Source organism: Pleurodeles waltl, chromosome 7, assembly GCF_031143425.1.
Source record: "Pleurodeles waltl isolate 20211129_DDA chromosome 7, aPleWal1.hap1.20221129, whole genome shotgun sequence".
NCBI lineage: Eukaryota > Metazoa > Chordata > Amphibia > Caudata > Salamandridae > Pleurodeles > Pleurodeles waltl.
The window spans coordinates 815,402,908-815,420,120 of record NC_090446.1 but is presented as its reverse complement, the minus strand read 5'-3'; the positions used below and the strand labels follow the sequence as shown (position 1 = coordinate 815,420,120).

At 43.9% G+C, this 17,213-nt stretch overlaps 1 protein-coding gene across 1 annotated transcript in view; it reads left to right on the top strand.

Moving 5' to 3' along the window:
• Nucleotides 1-17,213, top strand: part of LOC138245621 (teneurin-2-like) — a 768,805-nt gene that overhangs the window by 257,081 nt on the left and 494,511 nt on the right. The window contains exon 2 of the mRNA XM_069199352.1: nt 15,840-15,925. The gene's annotated coding sequence lies outside the window, so the exon portion shown is untranslated. The remainder of the gene's footprint in view (nt 1-15,839; nt 15,926-17,213) is intronic.

The window sequence follows — 17,213 nt, the reverse complement described above, 5'->3', positions numbered from 1 at the left end:
CACCAGACAAATGGTCACTTGTCAAAATACACTTGCTTCCTAACTCTCTCTTGAATGTTACTCGCCTGGGAGGATAACATATGTCAAGTTTCTGGGAGTATAGGGAGTGACCTGACTGCAACTCCCAGTGGGCCCTGTAACTGTTACTCCAAGCAGCAGACCAGTGGTCCCTTGTCAAAATACATCTGCTTCCTAACTCTCAATTGAAGTTTACTCACCTGCGGGGGGCCATGGTACAGATCATACTCAACTCCGATATGTGTCTACCTTCCTAGCTCCATCTTGACCTGTTAACCCAACGAGAAACTATTGAGACCAGAAAGGACACCTTACCCAGTGTGCAAAACAAAGACTCCAAGGCCTCAAGATGTGTCACCAGAATAGATTGTCATCAAGCTCATTCACACTACACTCAACACATGATCACTCCAGTCACATATACAACAATCTCCTGCCTATGCCTGCATCTCAATCAACTAGGCTACAAAATGACCAAAGCCACTTATTGCACAAACACTGTTTTACCTGCACTGGGGGTAAGATGGCATTTCCAGGCCATCCTCCAAAGTGCACATGATATGCACATCACATCAGCTGCTTAGTCCAAAAGGAATTGGCAAACTTCATGCATGTAAAGTCAAAACAACAAATAATATGGTCAATTAGCACAATTGGATCAACTGCAACTTAAATTTGAACAAGATCTCTGCTTACCATAACACAAAACTGTTGCAGGTAGATATCACAATACAACAAGTAGCATTGTACGTTTCACATCAACACGTTGAGCAGCCACTGGGCACACCGAGGTCCCAGGGGAGACTGCCCTCCCCGTGGATGAAGCCCTCAGTGAGAACAGCACTCTTTGACTGCTGGACAAGGAGGACACTCCTGGCCCATCTGGGCAACTGACTCAGATGGCTACAGTGAGTCTCACTGTGCATACATCAACACCTCCCAGCCCGGTTGCCAAATCATCGCAGGCAGCCATTCGCCTCCCAACCTGAGTACCAAGTACAGTGTTGACAATCTTGTGCCCCCCAGTCCTGGATCCTGAGTTGCGGTGCAACAATTCAGACAATGAGGATCCATGAGCAAGTGGGAGTGGACAACTTGTTGCAAGGGCACAGGTCTGTGAGGGTAGGGTACATTGGAGGGATGCTCTGGGACAGCTGGGTGAAACCACTGGGGCAGCCATCAGACAGGGCACCATCAGCCACGTCTTGGAGGACTATCACAAATCCCATGGTGTGATGGACCAGATACTGAATGAACTAGGAAATGGAGCAGCTACAGAGGGACATCCATCGGGACAAGGGAACGCAATGGGACGCCTAGAACAACAAAATGGCCTCCCTAATAGGGGTGACGAGCGACATCAACACCACCCTGGGCAGGGTTATTCAACAACACTCCACCCCTTCCTTTGGCGCAGCAGCACCAGGCCCATCCACATCGCTGCCAACCATTGGAAGGGAGGCCCTGCCAGGGGTACCACCAGTCCCAGACACCCCTGCCTCTGTAGCAGCAGATCCCCCCACAAGCAGAGATGTCCAGCAAAGAATCCATGAACAGATGGCTAGACACCCACCACTGCCAGCAAATGACCTCTTCCTAAGAGCCCTCCTTTGTGTGCCACACATATACTCTGTTGACTAATCAAGAACCACCTACCTATTCAAATGGAAGGAGTACTCTGAACTTTGGACTCCCAGCGGTGTGGCATCTACTCAGTTGATTTCATCCACCATGACTGACCCCTTCGCTTTACTTTTCAGTTTATGTCCTTCCACAATGAATGTTTTGCGCCAGCGTTGTAATACATTCACCCATCACAAACTTGTTGTCTTCATTTCCACTAATTGCTATGTAGAGATGTAAGATTATGTGGACCATATGATAAGGACACAAACTACTTGTGCAAGGAGGGATATGTCACATCAATCAATCAATCTGGAATTTGTAAAGTGCACTACTCACCCGTGAGGGTCTCAAGGCATTGAAGATAGGAGGGAGGAGAAGCGGGGGATGGTGCTGCTACTGCTACTGCCAAACAACCAGGTCTTGAGAAATTTTCTGAAGGTAAGGAGGTCTTTGGTCTGGCACAGGTGGATGGGAAGAGTGTTCCACGTTTTGGCGGCGAGGTGCAAGAATGATCTACCATTGGTTGTAGTTCTGTGGACACGTGCGATGGTGGCGAGGTTGGCGGAGCGGAGATGACGGGTCGGGTGTAGAAGGAGAGTCTTATGTTGAGGTATTCTGGTCCGGTGTTGTGCAGTGCTTTGTGAGCATGGGTGAGGAGTTTGAAGGTGATTCTCTTGTTGACTGGGAGCCGGTGCAGATTTTTCAGGTGGTCTGTGATGTGGCAGTGGCAGGGGATGTCCAGGATGAGGCGTGCAGAGGCATTCTCGATGTGTTGCAGCCTCTTCTGAAGTTTGGCCGTGGTTCTTGCGTAGAGGGCATTGCCTTAGTCCAGTTTGCTGCTTACGAGAGCTTGGGTAACTGTTCTTCTGGTTTCGGTGGGTATCCATTTGTAGATCTTTTGGAGCATGTGGAGGGTGTTGCAGCAGGAGGAGGAGATGGCGTTGACTTGCTGGGTCATGGATAGTGAGGGGTCCAAGATGAATCCTAGGTTGTGTGTGTGGTCGGTGGGAGTCCACCGGGAGTCATCCCATGCGAAGGGGGTGGAGCCGAAGATGAGGACTTCCGTCTTGTCAGAGTTGAGTTTGAGGCAGCTGCTCTTCATCCATTTGTTGATGGCCTTCATTCATTTGTGAAGGTTGGTCTTGGTGGAGTCCTGGGTGAGGGAGAGGATCAGCTGAGTGTTGGCGAATGAGATGATGTTGAGGTTGTGGGATCGGGCAATGTTAGCGAACGGGGCCATGTAGACATTGAAGAGGGTTGGGCAGAGGGACGAACCCTGGGGTATGCCGCAGATGATTTTGGTGGTCTCCAAGCAGAATGGGGGAAGGCGGACTCTCTGGGTTCTGCCGGTGAGAAAGGAGGTGACCAAGTCCAGGGCTCTGTTGCAGATTACAGCATTGCTGAGGTGTGAGCATAGGGTGTGGTGGCAGACGGTGTCAAATGCAACCGAGAGGTCCAGGAGGATGAGGGCTGCGGTTTTGCTGCTGTCCAGTATGGTTCTGATGTCACCAGTGGCGGAGATGTAGGCGGTTTCAGTGCTGTGGTTGCTGCAGAATCCGGATTGGGAAGGGTCCAGGGTGGGGTTCCCCTTGAGGAAGTGGGTTAGTTGTCTGTTGACAGGCTTCTCAATTACTTTTGCCACGAAGGGGAGCAGGGAGAGAGGCCGGAAGTTCTTGAGGTCCTTTGGGTCTGCCTTGGGGTTTTTGAGGAGGACGTTGATCTCAGCGTGTTTCCAGCTCTGCGGGAAGGTGGTGAACTCAAAGGAGCTGTTGATGATCTTCCGTAATTGGGGTGCGATGACGGAGCTTGCTTTGTTGAGGATGTGGTGAGGGCAGGGGTCAAATGGAGAGCCGGAGTGGATGGTGTTCATGATTTCCACGGTGTGGTTGTTGTTGACAGGGGTCCAGGAGAGCAGGAGGTTGGTCATAGGTGAATCTGTGGTGTTGATGGTTGCCGGGAGAGGTCTGGGTGGTGAAATTGTTGGATGTCTGAAGTCCTGCGGTGGAAGTAGGAGGCTATGGAGGCGGGATGTCGTTGACGTTGGAGCTTGGGTTGGAGAGTTCCTTCACAACGTTGAAGAGCTCCTTGTAGCTGTGTGCGTTGTTGATTCGGTCTTTGAAGGGGGGTTTCTTGGCAGATCGGATGAGTTGGTGGTATCTGTGGATGGCATTTTTTAAGGCTGTGAGGTTGCCCATAGTCTGATCTTAGCGCCACTTTATTTCGAGTCTTCGGCAGCTTTGCTTAGATTCTTGGAGGTCGGCGGTAAACCAGAAGGCCTTTCTATTGGTGTGTCTGTTGGAGGGATTCTTGATTTGGGCGAGAGTATTGGCACAGGTGTTTACCCATTGCCTGAAGTTGCAGGCAGCTGCATCAGTGTTGGTGGTGTCGGTGGGTGGCTTTTGGAAGAGGGTCGCAATAAGTTGGTCTTCAGGGACCTTGTTCCAACTGCGATGGGGGAATCTGTTAGTGGTGGTGGTGTGTTGTGGGTTTCATGAAGGAGAAGTAGATGCAGTGGTGGTCTGTCCAGTAGAGTTTGATGGTGTGGCTGAAAGAGACGTGATTTCTGGTGGAGAAAATAGGGTTGAGTGTGTGTCCTGCGGAGTGGGTTTGTGTCGTGATAAGCTGTTTGAGGCAGAGGTTGGAGAGTTTGTTGAGCAGGGTGGCGGTGTTTTTGTTGTTGGTGTTCTCGAGGTGGAAGTTTAAGTCCCCGAGGAGTATGTGGTCAGTGGATGCGAAGCGTGCATGCTGATGATGTCGGTAATGGAGTCGCTGAACTGCTGTTGTGGGCTGGGGGGCCTGTAGACGAGGGTCCCTCGGAGGGTGGTGTTTGGGTCAGTGTGGATTTGGAAGTGTAGGTGTTCGGTGGTGCTGAGGGTGTCTTTGGTGTTGATCGTGATCCTGAGGGTTTTCTTGTGGATGATTGCAATGCCTCCTCTTGGTTTGTTGGAGCGGTCCCTGTGGGTGATCTTGTTGCCGTCTGGGATGGCTATGGCGATGTCAGGCACTGAGGAGGGGTTCATCCAGGTCTCTGTCTGGAAGGTGCTGTCTGGGGAGGTTGAGTCGAGTAGATTCCATAGCTCTACTGCATGCTTGTGGACGGAGTGGGTGTTGAGGAGGATACATCTGAGATGGTTGTGTCCTGCATTGGTGGATAGGTCATTGGCGTGGAGGCTGGTGAAGGTGCAGTTCTGGCAGGAGAAGGGTCCACGGGTGGTCTGAAAGGAGGCTTGAAGGCAGGCGGGAGAGCGGCTGGTGTTGAGGGCACGTAGGGTGGTGGCACCATAGTGAAGATGTGCGTGGAGGCGGTGGTGGGGACTAGAGCCAGGGGTTCTGACGCTGGGCTCAGTCCCGGCCTGGATGGCCGCCATTAAGTAGGGTGGTGGGGGGGAGAAGAGGACTGCTGAGATGCAGGAGGGGGGGTGAAAACGGTGCGAAAAAGGGGGCGGAGCCTCAGGGGTGGGAGTGCAGCATGGGAGAGAGCGGAGGGGGCGGGCCACAGGGGGAGCAGCAGCAGGGGAGAAAGAGAAAAAAGAGAGAGAGGGGGAGAGCAAAGCAAAGCAAAAGAGCAGTAAGGGACTAACGGACAGTAATAAAGCAGATCAGAGAGCAAAGCAAAAGGAGCACTAAGGGACAGAAATGAAGCAGAGGAGTGAGCAAAGCAAAGCAAAAGGAGGAGAGGGGCAGAAGGTAGCCTAGTAGGAAAGCAGAGCTGTCCCACTAGCCACCAGGGATGAGGTGCAGGCAGAAGCCTGTGGGTGGTAGACAGGGGTTAGGAGTTCAGAGGAGCCAGGGAAAGTGTTCTACTTACAGGGTGGAGCCACGGGAGGCAGAGCAGTGCACTGACCAGGTCAGTGATATTGCTCGACCTACCAAGCAGCGGCCTCCATTAAGTACGGAGGTGGGGGATAGGAGAGGACAGCTGGGAGGCGGGAGGGGGCCAAAAAACAGCACAAAAAGGGGCAGGGTCGTGGGGGGAGGGGAGCGCGGGAGCGAGAGGAGGGGGTGGGGTTGCATGGGGCAGCAGCAGCAGGGGAGAGAGAGAGAGAGAGAGGGGGGAGCGAAAGTGAGAGAGAGAGAGAGCGGAGAGAGAGAGAAACAAGGAAAAGGAGCACTAAGAGACAGTAGTGAAGCAGAGCAGAGAGCAAAGCAAAGCAAAAGGAGCACTAAGGGACTAAGGGACAGTAGTGGAGCAGAGAGAAAAGCAAAAGGAGCACTAAGGGATTAAGTGACAGTAGTGAAGCAGAGGAGAGAGCAAAGCAAATCAAAAGGAGCACTAAGGGACTAAGGGACAGTGGTGAAGCAGAGCAGAGAGCAAAGCAAAGCAAAAGGAGCACTAAGGGACAGAAGTGAAGCAGAGCAGAGAGCAAAGCAAAGTAAAAGGAGGCGAGAGAGGCAGAAGGTAGCCTAGTAGGAAAGCAGAGCTCTCCCACTAGACACCAGGGATGAGGGGCAGGCAGAAGCCTGTGGGTGGAGGAGGGCCTAGAACTCCTGACAGGGGTCAGGAGTTCAGAGGCACCAGGGAAAGGGCTCTACTTACAGAGTGGAGCCACGGGAGGCAGAGCAGTGTACTGAGCAGGTCTGGATCAGGCCCATAATCAGTACACACCAACACATTAACACAAGTGCCTGGTCACACAAATTTTATTGCAGAGTAAAGGACATAGGTTGGCCATATGTCTGGACCTTTACTAACAAGAGTGTGTAATTCATGCTGAGTCATAGTACCTTTCCAAAAATACAGCCCCCAGACCATGGAGCAAAGAGATTTGCCAGACATTGACCCATAGAATAGGCAAACATGGAAGTGGATGATGTCACCAGCTTGAGCCTTATCACATACCACACCAAAGTTTTCTAACACCACATATTCCAAGATACAGACAGATGGCAGCACAAAAGTCCTTCATCACAGGTCCATCATGATCCAGTTACCATTCATGTGGTGGTATGACATACACATGTCAGTGTTGTGACATAGGCACTGTTGCCTGCAATGTTGAAACACTTCGACAGCCACATAACACCTATGCAAGAAGTGTTTAGTCAGTGTAAAGGTAAAATGATCCTTTTGCAATCTATGACCACATGTGCCATGCTCATTTGCTGTCAAACATGATGCAAGTGGCCCATTCACAGCACATACAACAAGTCTAATGAGCACTTCTGACCTTAAACCAAGACACTGTGCAAGCTGTCTTGGTACAGCTATCCAACACCCAAAATCTGTAACCAGCATTACCTGGAACAAAACATGTACACTTTGTCTGCCCTAACAGCATCACAAACCTGCCAATGTCACAACTCTGAAAAGCCCACATGAAGATGTCATGGTGAAGGTACCTGGACAAAGACAAAACAAGGAGAATAGGCTTGGAATCATAACCATGACACAAATCACATTTCCAGCAAATTGAAATCCACTTACATTGCAGGGAAACTAACATTAACAAACAGCATCCTCAAGGTTGGGATGTGTCAAATGCAAATATTTCTATCTGCCTTTGGCTGTTTATTGCAGAGTGTCAGCTCCTTAGCTGGTTTGTATGAAGCAAACTCCACAGATTCTCACAACTATAGTCCATTGTACAGTAATATCATCACAGAACATTACATACTTACACTCATGAAAATCAGCTGTTGATGAGATCTAACCGCAAGTCAGCTCCTTCCTCTTCATCACTCTCATCCTTACTTGGCATTTCAAAAGTCTCACCCGGTGGCACTACAGGCTCCCCCTCCTCTGGGACGTATGAGATGCCCCTACGCAGGGCAAGGTTGTGGAGCATGCAGCATGCCAGTGATATGATATACTTTCTCGAGTGAGTACAGGAGGGCTCCACCTGTCCGGTTAAGGTACTAAAATCTGGCCTTTAGGAGCCCACAAACCTGCTCCACGACCTGCCTTGTTCTACCATGGGCCTCATTAAAGCACACTTCTCTGGCGTAGTTGGATTTCTTACTAGTGTCAAAAACCAAGGACGATTGGGATATGTGGAGTCTTTTACCAAGGAATAAGACATATTTGCATCAATAAATCCCACTGTAAATGATAGTAGCACCTGACATTGCACACACACAAGCAGTACAGATGTGAGTTAACACCCACCCAGGTCCTCTCTGGTTGCAGTTGTGACGTCATATGAGGTATACTGCTGTTCTGCATAATGAAGGAATCATGGATAACGGGCACACACAAGTGAAATGTAGAGATCCGCCAAGCAGACCACTTGCATGTTGATGGAATGGAAGTTCTTCCTGTTCTGATAGACTTGCTCATTGGCATGCGGTGGTACCAAGCCAACATGTCTGCCATCAATGGCTCCCACCACATGTGGTAGGCAGCCAAAACCTTAAAAGTCTGTATTCACATTGGCTAGATCCTTATGTCGGGGAAACTGGATATAGGTGTCAAGGTATATCAACATTGCAGAGAAGACATCCCTCAACACCAGACTCACTGCAGGCTGGGACATACCAGATGACAGGGCCACTGTATGTTGGAAGGACCCTGTGGCCAGGAAATGCAACACTGACCTGACTTGTACAATGGGTGGTATGCTGTTTGGATGACTAATGGCTGACATGAGATCTGGCTCCAACTGATGACACAAGTCCACTATTGTTTGCCCATCCAGGTGGTATAACACTATGATGTTGTGATGCTCCATGGTCTGGCAGTGGATGGTAGACAGGAGGTTGATGTCTCCAAACTCTCCCTGGGTACCCATGTGTGACAAGACATGAGTTCTAACATTACTCAGCAACATACATGATGCATGCCAACAATATCATCTGGCATATCATTTCAGACTGCATAAACATGACACCCAGCACTCATCCCAGCTGGCAACTGCACAAGAGTCACATGTGACCCACACGTTTTCACACAGATGTGTCCATTACATGGTATTTGACCAAACTAGGATGTTGTGCGACCCAGTTGCACTTTGAAATGTGACTGCCTCCCCTGAGTGCAAAAAATGACAGTCAGCTTACATCACATGTTTTTTGGCTATGACGCACTGCAAATAGACAAGTACAACATTTCAGGATGCCAAAATGGCAGCTGCCTTACCTACTTCACTGGACATTAGGAACTTCCTGTGACTGCCGGAGGAAGTCGACATAGCAGTAGGCAGTTGCATCTGCAGTAGACACAGACATAGGCTAATGTTGTTACCAGTGGAGGTCACGTGCCAATGGCTTTGTCTGCAGCTGGTGATGAATGTGTACATGGCGGACATAACCGCCATGTTCTGCAGATTCATTCACTTGACTTCTGACACTGCTGTCAGCAAGACCTCCACTACCTGAGCTGCTGCGTGCTGCCTCTGGGAGCAAGCATGCCACGTCCAGCAGGTGATAGGTCCCATGTCTTCTCTCCAGAGGAGCTGGAGAGGCTAGTGTACAAGGTCCTACCCCTGTAAGAACAGCTCTGTAGTGCACTAGAGAAGCAGGTAGGTACCTCATGTGCACAGTTTTCTCTGTACTTCACCATCCTTTCAATCCTCACAGGTTAGAATGTGGGCATGTGTGCCAGGTTCACCACCCATGTGCCTGTTGGTGCAGTCTGTGTGGCACCAATACGAGGAACAATGTACAGGTATCGAGCACCAATGCTGTATGTAAAGTTCATTCTTATTGTGTTGTGTGGGTTTTTGGGGTTCCTAGATCTTCCTTGTGTTGGATGTACCTAACTAGGTGAGGTGACATTACTGCCATCCACTGATGTCTCTCCTCATGATTGTTGTAAATGTCAGACAACTTGTATGTGCATGGCATCATGAGCTGAGTATGCAAGTTTTATGAGTCAGATGTGAGTAATGTGAGCAATGTGTATGGTGCCACAGAGATTATTTACACATCTGTCCTTGCTAATTCTGCACTACGTGGACTGGTAATGGCCTTCATTCAGAACCATTTGTTCATAATAACATCCAAACAGTTGTTGTTTTATTGGGTACACCTTTGTCCTGCAATTCCTTTTCAACTTTTATGTTGTTCCTTAGTGACCTGTGTTGTGTGCCTAATCCTGAATCTCTGAACCTCTAAATCCTGTATATTGTAGGGGTTCTGTTCTTTACGTCTATCCAGGAATCCTCAAATTGACTTCCAAAGGAGAGGCACAGTACCCTTGAGTTAAACTGGGATTAAAAACCATAATAATGTACAAGATATACAGGATTCGGAGTATTTCCTGTTTGATGTTTCATGACCCTACCCCGGAGGCACTGTGTGATTTAAGGAATGCTGTTGGATATTTTATATTAAATATCAAGCACTTATAATAATTGATGCTTTTTACCTATGAGGAACAGCCTTTTTTGAGTCTCCTTCCCTGTGGACTGTGTGATCTGGCATAACAATATGAGTTTCTACTTGTAGTGGGTCATCAGCTCTGGGCTGCAGCCACCTCAGATATTGTATCATTATTGTATTTTTCTACCGTGAAGAAGGTGGCTCCCCCTGTGCGGTCCCACCGAAATGCGCATCGGTGCAACGTAGGGGATGGAAGGATCTCAATTTATATAATGATGTAATACGTGCCTTGGCATATATCATAATAGAATTTACTTGATTGAAGTGCTGTAAACTTTTACTATTACTGTCACATGGATGGCACTATTGCTATAAAACATGAATCACTTCTTTCTTAATTTAAGTTAAATAGTGGTGCTAGATCTATGTGTTGCTTTAAATAGTGACCTCATAATACCCCCTTTTTACATATACTGTTTTAAAAATATATATTTTATGTGGCATGATCTAATAGTTTTTGGGTGATGTATGATTGTGGGTAAATGTCTATATGTTGGAGTCTTCTTTTGTATGTAGTGAGTGTTGCCTGTGACCCAGACTTACAGACATATAAGGTTTGTTTTGTGTCATTGGGGCTTAACCCTATACTGTCTGTGTATATACACGTGCAAGTTTGTGAATAGTATTTTTTACTATAGGAAAATATTTTGACTCATAGGTTGAGACTAGGAACTTAATAAAATTATGTGTAGTCCATTATTGCCTCTGTTTCTTATCCTTGTTGCTTCAATGGGAAGCTTCATGGAAAAACACGAATTAAGTTCCTTAATTTCTATAATCTGTAGACGGTTTATGTAGTTTTCTTTTTGTAATTTCCCTTGTTTGCTGCCTCCAAAGAATTACCTTTCAGGGGCCCTTGTTCTTTAGGAGTAGCTGAGAAGGGCACCTGGAAGCCAGATAGCCCTTGGTCGAGGTTCCAGGGCAGCTTTTGACTTTTGGTGTCAAAACCCTGAGCAGGAAAAATTTGAATTTGGAGCCAAAGAAAGATACCTCTAGCTATCTACTATCCCTTATAGTATAAGTAGTACCATATACTATACTGTATACTATATAATTAGTACAAGTATTATATGCTATAACTAATATAACTGCTATCTACCATGTTATCTTAGTAGATCTTCAAAAATATCTTCAACAACCTAAAGTAAATTAGAAGATCAATTTGTGATTGTATTTCAGATCCAGATCAATGAGTCCCAAAATATGTAAGCTACAGCTGTGCCCTTTTTTCCAATTGAGATTTTTTTTAAATCCATCAAAATAAATAGTGAGTGAAATGGGTTTTTAAAGATGTGTAAACTCTTAACTATAGACAAAATGTATTGTTTAACTGTTCAGTATTTTGTGCACTGTTCAATAGTTTCTATATTGTATTGTACTGTTATAATATTTATATAGTGCTAACTACCCCTGACGAGGCGTCGAAGTGCTTTTCGTCGAGAAGCACGCTACTCTGGAACCCACCAAGAATTAGTGATTGATTAGTATCGGGAAATATGAGTACAGTTTTAATATTATGAGTTAATTTGAGCTGTAGAAATGAGAGTTTGTTAGTTAGATTGACTGGAGTAACGGAGGGGTGGAGGAGGAAAGAATCCAGAAGTGTTAATTGGGAGTATATGGTAATAGGATTTAGGCTTGGGATGAGTAAAAGGGTATGGAGGAGGGAAGAGTCTGTGGAAGTGGTTAGGATGATCATAGTAGCAGGGTGAGATAAATGAGGGCGAATTTAGTAGGGCTGTTTGGGAGGTCATGGTAGTAAAGTGGGGTTTGGTGAGTTAGATGTGGAAGCGGAGGGAAGAGCTTAGGCAGAGTTATTTAGGAGATGAAAGTAGTAGAATGGATTTGGGATGAGTCAGAGTGGGAATGGAGGATAGATTGATAGAGACATGACATATGATGATGGGTAGATAAGTGTGATATAAGATGAGAGCGGGGATTCATAGATATCTAGTATCTAACAACCCACTCAGGAGCCATGCAATGGCCCACGAATATGCCAAGCACAGAACAACATACATATATATATATATATATATATATATATATATATATATATATATATATATATATATATATACACACACACACACACATACATACACACACATATGCACACATATATATATATATACATAGAATACATATTTAGAACCATGGGTAAACATACTTAGTTAAACAGGTTTAAAGAGTGGGTGTGTATTCTATTGTTATGACATAGGAGTGATACATATTTTCTAAAGAACTATACGTAACTAGAAATAAACATATAATCAGAAAAAATATTTATCAACATAGGCATATGCAGTCCATAGTTGTTTGAATATGGTGGTTATGAAGGAAAGAGCCAACTCTTGAGTAGTTTTCTGAAGACAAGAAAGTTATCTGTGGCTCTTATAGTTGGAGGTAATGAATTCCACAGTTTGGCTGCTTGAACGGAAAAGGATGTACCACCTATAGTCTTTTTCTTGTATGGTGGTGTTCTAAGGCGGGATGCCAATCTTGACCGGAGGTTTCTTTGTTGGATGTATTTGGTTATTTTGTTTCTGATAAAAGGCGGTCCTGTTCCATGTATAGCTTTGTGGGTGATTCAAAACAGCTTGAAAGTGCATTTTCTGGCAACGGGTAACCAGTGTAGTGCTCTCAAGGCAGGGGAGATGTGGGCTTGCGGCTTTACATGTAATAGTAGCCTGGCTGCAGAGTTCTGAATATGTTGTAGTTTTTTCTTAATAGATAGAGATGATCCATGGTAGAGGCCATTGGCATAATCCAGTTTGGATAGTACAAGCGAGATAGTAGCTTGTACCTTGTGTGGAAATCCAAGGTGGGGGAAGATGTGTCGTAGAGTCTTCAAGGTGATGAAGCTTGTTCATGCTAATTTGTTCACTTGGGCATTCGTAGTTAACTTAGAGTCCATGGTGATTCCAAGGTTTTTAACTTCCTTGGATAATTGAGGAGGTGGTTCATACGCACAGAGGGTCATAACCTTCCCAGTCACCACATATGAGTATTTCTGTTTTGGAGGTATTTAGTTTGAGATGGCTCCAGGTCATCCACAGATCAACACCTCTGAGGCAACTGAAGATTTCTGAGTTTTCAATGTTTTTGGGGCATTCTAATTTAAGTAGTATTTGTGTGTCATCTGCATAATTGTAGCATGTGAGATGAAAATAATCGATCAGTTCTGGTAATGATATCATGTAGATGTTGAAAAGTAAAGGTGAGATGATTGATCCTTGGGGTACCCCTGCTTTTGTGAGGTAGGGTTTGGATGATAAAGGGGCCAAGTAGATGATATTAGATCTTTTTTGAAGATAGGAAGTAATCCTTCTCTTGTATGCCGACTTTGTGGAGTCTTTGAATTAGGGTGTCATGGACAACCGTATCAAAGGCAGCCGAGAGGTCCAAGAGAAGTAGTGCAACAACTCCATTGCAGTCGACTGTGTTTTTAAGATCATCCCAGATTGCTATGAGTGCTGATTCAGTGCCTCTTTCTGGGCAGAATCCAGTTTGGAAGTCTGAAAGTATAGAATTGTCTTCAATGAATTGTGACATCTGGGCGAATGCTGCTCTTTCTATCAGTTTGCCCAGGAAAGGTCCATTGGTGATTGGTCTGTAGTTGTTGGGGTCCTGCGGGTCTAGGTTTGTTTTCTTTAATAACGGTCATATGTATGCCTTTTTCAGGTCTATAGGAAAAGTTCCTGTAGTTAAAGAGTTGTTGATGATTCTTCTTACAGGTGTGGCAGTATAAGTAGATAAAAGAATGTTCTTGAAGATTTGTGGTGGACAAGGGTCAGAAGGGAAACCGGAAGGCCTGCTTGCTTTGACCAAATCCATAATTCACCTTGGGATATTTGTTGGAAGGACTGTAGAGGCTGGGATAGTTTATTCTTAGAGGGTATTTTGGGAAAGGGGATGGTGCTGATGGTTTTCTTCTGTACTGTTATGTGATACAAAAAAACTATATGAAATATTTGACATTACAATTAAACAAATCATATTGACTTCGGTGAGCCATATTGATTGGGATTGAGTTATGTTCTCTGAAAATCCCCCCTTCTTTTCTCATTCTGGGGAAAGCTGTGCTGTCTCTTAGAAGATGTAATAGGCCTATTATGTAAAATATGATCATTATCAACTTCAAGATCATATAAGTTCCAGCACTGTGTTTAACAGGAAACCCAAAGGTCAAACATGTTTATTTGTGAAATTAAGCAGAAGGTTTAGAAAATGATTATAATTTTTGCTATTTATAGAAAAGGAGTAAACTCCAGAAAGGGATTTGAAAACAGCAGTATTGTTATAATCAGTGAGGGTAACAAGATGTGCAAATCCTCTAAACAACCTCAGCTGCGTGTTTCAACCCCGTTAACTTCTATCTGGATTACTGTAAGGCTTAAGGCTGTTCTATTTTCAAGGTCTGTGACACATTGTCTTGCTTGCCGTACATATTATTATTTCCAGGTTTGGTCTTTTGTTTACAAAAAGACATTTGCTTCCATATTCATGTTTTACAGTATGTCATCACTAGAAAGCATTGTAAGTAGGAAGGAATGAAGTGGTTGGATTTTGATATCCATTTGCAAACAGAAAATATATGTGCAAATTAGGTTTTGTGGCTGCATAAAATTATAGTATGTCTATAAACCTGATTGGGTTTGTTGATAGTGGTTTGAGTAAGGCTTACATACAGTTTCTTGGACATTATTGTATGTGTGTGTATAAATATATATATATATATATATATATATATATATATATATATTATAACAATTATCCAAGCAGGTTCTGTTCTGGGATATGAATTTGTGGGGATAATTTGTTCTATTCAGTGAAAAATTACTTACAGCTTGACAGTTTCCATATCTATGTTGTTAGGTGTGTTTCAAGTGGGATTATACTATTTACTATGTTCACATAAGATGAACATGGTGATTTGAAGTTTCATGAATAAGTGCATATATATTAGGTTTGGACAACTCTTCCTACAGTGATTACAAATCATAAGGCAGAAGGAAGTAGACATGAGTGAATATTTCCAGAGGCAAATAGCCCAGACACAATGTTAAACTGTAAACATCTAACAAACGTGAAATAGATTTTCAAATTTCAAACAGATTCTTGTAACAATTCATTTCTGCCAATGGTACTAAATGTATCACATATATTTAAAAGTTAGGCACTTATAATGAGAATATCACCAACTTAAAACAGTGACAGTCCTGATGAGGCCCAGAATTGAAGGGGCCGAAACGTGTCAACACCATGTGGATTGCGGCGAGGTTGGGTAGAAAGTGTAATTGACCCCCCCAGAAGTACATCGCACAGTGCAAGGATTCCCAGGAAGTAATTGATCTAGGTACAGCATCTGTTGGTAAAACTAACCACAACCACCACCCTTAAGTGGATTACGTCTTTAAGTATTTTACTGACCACTACCTCCAAAGGAGGAGATTTAGTTGGGACAATGTCCAGATGATTTAGTTTGATTGATTTTTGTCATTTTTTCATGATTTGTTAGTATTTGTTTATATGTTGTATAATTGGTAACGTTGTGTAAATGTCATTTCAGGTGTTACGTTTAGGTGTAATAGGGACAGTTTGTCTCTTTGATTATTCCTGTCGCTCTATTTAATTATATATGAATAAATACGACAAAGAAATAATTTTTCAAAGAGAGTATTCATCACTTCTCTTGTTAGAAAATAGAGTAATCAATCCGGGCCTTTTGACCAATTCTATATTATTATATGTGATGTGAGTGCGGCACAGGAGTGGAGAGGGGTTTTGTCCACTGAGTTCTATATGGTCTGCAGCCATATTCAGAGTTTGCAAACAAAGCATTCCCTAATTTTTCCAATGTATTCCTTCAACAGATGTTTCCAGTCTGATGTGGTAGAACGACCAGTGATTTCCCTGTTGATTTCATATCACTGAATGGGTATTTATGAAGCAATTTTTGGTGAGTTGAATTGCATTAAAATGCACCTTGTTTCTGGTGGTAAATATTTTGTATTTCACTTTCAATTAGCTCCCTGACCCTTTTAGGAATCATTGCTTTTTTTAAGTCATATGACTGGATTCAGTCTCTAATATGATATGAATATTTGTTTCTATTTATGGTGTGCTTTAAAAGAAATAAGTGCAATGCGGAACAATAATATTGATGAAGGTAAATATATCTGTTAAAATTAAAATGACAACATGATTTTATGATTGTATACTTTTTTATGTACATAGTCATATATGTCACTTTGCATCCACCTTAGTTCGTTTTAGGTACACAACGTGAATTAATGATATGAGATTAACGTCATTGTTTCCTCTGGGATGTAGCTCTGTTAGAGCTTATGTTTTGTCATAACATCCACTTGTGGTTTAAGCTGGAACTGTGGATTTATTTTTGTGTAGGCGCTGGTGGTTGCACTCCCCACTAGTTTGGAAAAAAGACTTTGTTTTCCATGGTGTAAACTAATTCATTATCTACTTTGTCTTGAAGAGAGCAATAGATTTGTGTGACTGGGTTGTATTTTAAGAACTAATACGTAAGATCATATGCTTATATGCTATTTAGCTTCTGAAGATATTGCAAACTGAATGTAGTTAAACATGTAAATTGGTACGCATATTAGAGAAGAATGACTATTTAACAGCCTATTCACTAAATTATATATGACAGAGTGACTGAAATTGCAACAACAACAAAAAAAAACTTACCGAATGATTATCCTCAATAAAGACCATTATCCACATTAAAAATCGATTACCGTCCCGGCCCAATATTTATCCGAAAAGGAGTCAACAAAAGTGCAACAACAAGTCCTCCCTTTGAAAGTTGAATTAGATATTTTTACATTAAATGTATTGCTCGGTCAAGGATTAAAATATTGGTTTCTTTGTCACACAACTTTGCAGTTTCCTCCCTGAGAGTACATGGTTTTTGGACCCAGTCAAGCACCTTATATCATATTAGAGTAATTAACTAGTTGGGTAGCTAATCCACTTGAAACAGTTATTTAAATGTAGTGTTTTTTATTTCATACATTTTAAATTAAATCGTTCTCATGCATGAGCAAAATGATAAAATGGTCTTGTTACTCGAGATTACAAAAAGTAACTTATGTATTTGTAACCCACACGTGGGTGACACTACAACGTGCGAATGCTTTATTTACCCGTATTAATGCACTCATTTTATAGACCTGGGCGGATGAAAGTCTTCACGCACTGAATGAATACGTCTTCCGAGC